The sequence below is a fragment of the Otolemur garnettii genome, unplaced genomic scaffold, assembly GCF_000181295.1.
Source record: "Otolemur garnettii isolate 467f Iridium unplaced genomic scaffold, OtoGar3 scaffold00116, whole genome shotgun sequence".
In the NCBI taxonomy this organism is placed as follows: domain Eukaryota; kingdom Metazoa; phylum Chordata; class Mammalia; order Primates; family Galagidae; genus Otolemur; species Otolemur garnettii.
Window position 1 is genome coordinate 6,113,615 of NW_003852511.1, and position 5,843 is coordinate 6,119,457.

At 40.0% G+C, this 5,843-nt stretch overlaps 1 pseudogene across 1 annotated transcript; it reads left to right on the plus strand.

Annotated features, from left to right (window-relative positions):
• Nucleotides 1-1,987: 1,987 nt before the first annotated feature.
• Nucleotides 1,988-4,235, plus strand: LOC100945708 (annotated as a pseudogene). Its single transcript, XR_154354.2, has 2 exons — nucleotides 1,988-4,019; nucleotides 4,051-4,235. The product of XR_154354.2 is annotated as a heat shock protein HSP 90-beta-like (transcript).
• The last annotated feature ends 1,608 nt before the right edge of the window (nucleotides 4,236-5,843 follow it).

Sequence of the window (5,843 nt, forward strand, 5' to 3'; positions counted from 1 at the left end):
AGTTAGGTTACATTGTATGTGTTTGTAAGGTAAAGTCCAAGTTGCAGTTGAGTAAAAGTTACTTTTTAAATTAAGCTTAATTAAGGACACACAAGGTATTGCCAAAGTGATGGAAAGCTGTTTTCACAGGATCCAGAAACCCCACAAAACAGCTCTGAGAAATGAAAGTGTCACTAGTTACAAACAGGGCACAACCCTCATTTCTGTCCTTTACAAATTAATAAAGGGGTACATGGTAAGAACTGTGGTAAGGGCCTAAACTTTGCAAAGGCACAGGCATAGCTAAAAATAATGATAATAACCAGTCACTATCCCCTAGTTTGCTTTCCTACCTTTGCTGTGCAGGAGTCACACAGCTGAAGGCCATAAAGATTCTCAACTTTCCCCACAGATCACACCACCCTTGTGAAACTTGCAGTAGTTTTTTGAGGTATATTCCAGACCCTGAATTCCAGTGGATTGACTGTCTCATCCAGACCAGGGGCTCATACCAAGAAACTGCCTCAGCTGGTATTGTGACCCCACCCAAGAATGGACTCAGCAAAGAAACTAATTTCTAACCCAATTAGCAGACCTAATTCTAGCTCTTTGCCCACCAAACTATCATCAAAAATTCTTTCTCCCCAAATATCAGAGGAGATAGATTTGAGAAATTCCTCCCATATTCTTGCCTGGTACTTGTGATATTAAACCCTTTTGCTGCTGTTTCAGTGTATTGGTTTCTTCTTGAGCAGAGGGCAGTGAACCTTGTTGAGCTGTAACACATTCTTTAGGGTAGTGATTTTCAGCCAATGTGCCATGAAATTTTTAAAGATCATTAATTACTTTCAAGAGAAACTCAAAACACAGTAAGTATATTCATTTTTAAATTCTTTTTTAAACCAACATAATTTAAGTGTGCCAGGGAAGTTTGACTATAAATTCAAGCGTGCCATAATATAAGAAAGGTTGCAAAACACTGCCCTAGGATCTCAGCTTCTCATCTGACTGTCTACACACAAAAAGTGTGTGTGTAGAAAAGTCCACAAAAGTCCCAAAGCCTTATGTGCCTCTCACAGGCAGAATAAAACAGAAAATTAAACTTGTACAAGGAAAGGAAAAGAATGGATAACAAATGAGTATTTCAAAAAGTCAAAAGTTCAAATATTGAACCAACACAGACTCACTCCCTAACTGGGAATTAAACCCAGGTTAATGAGATGAAAGAACAGAATTTTAACCATTAGGGCATAGGTAAACCAGCCTTTATCATTATTCCTACAGGAGTACTTCTTCCCTCAAGGGCAGCATACAAAGGATTTCATCTTTTAGGTCAGAGTTTTTGCTCTTTAATTTTGTGAAGAGAATTTTAAGACTAGCAACGACATTATTATATATCTTTCTTTTAATTCTTCTATCAATACAAATATGGCAATTGGTTAGAATAAGGATTTCTAAGGTCTTTTTTTTTTTTTTTTTAAGTTTGGGAGTCATTCTAAACTACAGGATGCATTTTTTTTGCCATTAATTTTTCTTTTTTCTTTTTCTTTTTTGCAGTTTTGGGCCAGGGCCAGGTTTGAACCTACCACCTCTGGTATATGGGGCTGGTGCCCTACTCCTTTGAGCCACAGGAGCCACCCTGCCATTAATTTTCAATGATATGTTTATTCCAATGCAACTTTAGAGAAGAAGTAATTCTAAAGATCCCCTCATTCTTCCTCAGATAGGCTAAGAAAGCAATAAAGGTTGAGATAATTAAAGTCCTTTATGACCAGAATTTCTTATGGTAAACAATATCCAGAGTTTGATTTGTTTGAAACAGTAACAACAAAAAATTCTGGGGTTCCCCAGAAGAAAAAATCATTTTATTATAAGGTCATTTGCACTAAATTATTTATAACAGCTCAATTTACAATGTCCAATGTAAATTTTGTGGATGCAAAATTCTATTATTTTGGAGTCACCCCTGCATAACTGTGGTGTTGTGTGTGAGTCTAATAGTCCTGATCCACCTGATTACTAGTGCTTGAAGCCCTATTTCTTCAAGATGCCTGAAGAAGTGCACCATGGAGAGGAGGAGATGGAGACCTTTGCCTTTGAGGCAGAAATTGCCCAGCTCATGTCTCTCATCATCAATACTTTCTGTTCCAACAAGGAAATCTTTCTTCAAGAGTTGATCTTTAATGCTTCTGATGCCTTGGACAAGATTCGTTATGACAGCCTGACAGATTCTTCCAAGTTGGACAGTGGTAAAGAGTTAAAAATTGACACCATCCCCAACCCTCAGGAATGAACTCTGACCTTGGTGGACACAGGCATTGATATGACCAAGGTTGATCTCATAAATAATTTGGGAACTATTGCCAAATCTGGTACTAAAGCATTTATGGAGGCTCTTCAGGCTGGTGCAGATATCTCCATGATTGGGCAGTTTGATGTTGGCTTTTATTCTGCCTACCTGGTGGCAGAGAAAGTGGTTGTGATCACAAAACACAACGAAGATGAACAGTATACCTAGAAATCTTCTGCTGGGGGTTCCTTCACTGTGTGTGCTGATCATGGTGAGCCCATTGGCAGGGGCACCAAGGTGATCCTCCACCTTAAAGAAGACCAGACAAAGTATTTAGAAGAGAGGCAGGTTAAAGAAGTAGTCAAGAAGCACTCACAGTTCATAGGATATCTCATCACCCTTTACTTGGAGAAGAAATGACAGAAGGAAATCAGTGACAATGAGGCAGAAGAAAAGAAGGTGAGAAAGAAGAGGAAAATAAAGATGATGAGGATAAACCCAAGATCAAAGATGTGGGCTCAGATGAGGAGGATGACAGCAGTAAGGATAAGAAAAAGAAAACCAAGAAGATTAAGGAAAAATTCATTGATTGGGAAGAATTAAACAAAACCAAGCCCATTTGGACCAGAAACCCTGATGACATCACCCAGAAGGAGTATGGAGAATTCTACAAGAGCCTCACCAATGACTGGGAAGACCACTTGGCAGTCAAGCACTTTTCTGTAGGAGGTCAGTTGGAATTCATGGCATTGCTTTTCATCCCCCATCAGGGTCCCTTTGACCTCTTTGAGAACAAAAAGAAAAAGAATAACATTAAACTATATGTCCGTCATGTGTTCATCATGGACAGTTGTGATGAGTTGATACCAGAGTATCTCAACTTTACCCATGGTGTGGTTGACTCTAAGGATCTGCCCTCGAACATTTCCTGAGAAATGCTTCAGCAGAGCAAAATCTTGAAAGTGATTTGCAAGAAACATTGTTAAGGAGTGCCTTGAGCTCTTTTCTGAGTTGACAGAAGATAAGGAGAACTGTAAGAAATTCTATGAGGCATTCTCTAAAAATTTGAAGCTTGGAATACATGAGGACTCCACTAACCGGCACCATCTGTCTGAGCTGCTGTGCTATCATATCTCCCAATCTGAAGATGAGATGACTTCTCTGTCAGAGCCTGTCTCTTGCATGAAGAAAACGCAGAAGTCTATCTATTACATCACTGGTGAGAGCAAAGAGCAGGTGGCCAACTCTGCGTTTGTGGAGCAAGTGTGGAAGTGGGGCTTTGAGGTGGAATATATGACTGAGCCCATTGATGAGTACTATGTGCAGCAGCTCAAGGAGTTTGATGGGAAGAGCCCAGTCTCAGTTGCCAAGGAGGGCCTGGAGCTGCCTGAGGATGAGGAAGAGAAGAAGAAAATGAAAGAGAGCAAGGCAAAGCTTGGGAACCTCTGCAAGCTCATGAAAGAAATCTTGGATAAGAAAGTCGAGAAGGTGACAATCTCCAGTAGGCTTGTGTCTTCATCCTGCTGCATTGTGATCAGTACCTATGGCTGGACAGCCAACATGGAGTGGATGATGGAAGCCCAGGTGCTTTGGGACAACTCTACAATGGGCTATATGATGGCCAAAAAACACCTGGCGATAAACCCTGTCCACCCCATTGTGTAGACACTGTGGCAGAAGGCTGAGGCAGAAAAAAGTGACAAGGCTGTAAAGGACCTGGTGGTGCTGCTATTTGAAACTGCACTGTTCTCAAAACTGCACTGCTCTCGAAACTGCACTGCCCTCTGGCTTCTCCCTTGAGGATCCCCAGACCAACTCCAACAACATCTATTGCATGATCAAGCTAGGCCTAGGCATTGATGAAGATGAAGTGACAGCAGAGGAACCCAGTACTGCTGTTCCTGATGAAATCCCACCCCTTGAAGGTGATGAGGATGCATCTTGCATGGAAGAAGTAGATTAGGAGTTTATACTTATAAACATTTTGCCCTCTGTATAGTGTACCCATGGTTCCCACAGCCTTGAGTCATGTCCTACTTGACTTCCTCTGCTGATGTCTAGTTTTTTCTTTTCTTGCCTATCCTTGGGTCTAATGCAGGAGACTAGGGTCTCAAGCCCTATCTCCTGAGTTTGACCAAGTGGATTGGATGTTGTGTATTGTTTTTTTTTTATTTTATTTTGGAATTAAAGTATGCAGAATAAAGAAAAAATAATTCTATTCTTTCATCTGCTCATCAACCCGTGAATGGATTAATAGACTGTAGTATATGTATACCATGGAATACTATTCAGCCATAAAAAGATGGAGAATTTGCATCTTTTGTGTTTAGCTGGATTTTGATTTAAAATCTCAGAAGAACATTCTTCCTAGTAATGTATCACGAGAATGAAAAAGGAAGTATCCAGTGTACTCAGTACTAATATGAAACCAATAGATAAATAATTACACCTTGGGCCGTGCCTGTGGCTCAAGGAGTAGGGCGCTGGCACCATATACTGGAGTTGGTAAGTTCAAACCTGGCCCTGGTCAAAAACTGAAAAAAAAAAAAATTACACCACCACATGAAAGAAAAACACAATTAAATCTAAGTGGAGTCAGCTGGCCGGTTAGCTCAGTTGGTTAGAGTGTGGTGCTAATAAATCTAAGTGGAGGGAAGGGGGAGAAAAGAAAGGTGAGAGGGGAGACTAGAGAGGGATTGGTGTGCTCTCACCTAAGGGGCACAATGTCAGGGTATTCAGCAAACCCCCTGCTGAAGGGCTCAAATATAACTTGAACTTTAGCTAACAAATGCAAACAATGTAACCTAATCATTTGTATCCTCATATTAATCGGAAAAAAAAATATGTATATGCCTGAAGAAGAAAAACAACAAAGGGAGGATGGGTGGATGGAGGGTAATTGGTGGGACCACACCTATGGTGCATCTTACAAGGGTACATGTGAAACTTACTAAATGTAGAATATAAACGTCTTAACACAATAAATAAGAAAATGCCGTGAAAGCTATTTTAACTAGTTTGATGAACATATTTTAAATTGTATATAAAACCAGCACATTGTACCCCCCCAAAATAATTGAGGAGAGAGAGAGAGAAGAAAAAAAGGAAAACAACAACAAAATCTTGGATTCCCAGCCATTTTCATACAGGCCACCAGACACAACCTGAAAATTGCATTTCTTGAATGGTGGAGATCAAGAGAGAGCACTCTCATATCATCACAAGACAAGCACTCAAGGGCATAAAAATGAGAGGGAAGTTGATCTGATATTCTACTTCATGGATAACACAAAGACAAAGTCCAACAAGATGGCTATTTCTGGGAGGAGAGGATTAAAAAAATATGAAATTTATGTCACAAAGTATCAGAAGTTTACCAGAGTTGCTGCACCGAGACCAGTAACACAAATCCCTTTTCTCCTACTAATCAAAACCTTACAAAAGAGACGAATAGTGATCTTTAACATCTGCTCAAACAGATTTTACATGGAGTCTAGGAGCCAGTCTGGTAAGAAATTCTTACTATTTTTGTTGGGAGTCAGATTCCTGGGCTCTCTTCACTGCAGTTTTCTTT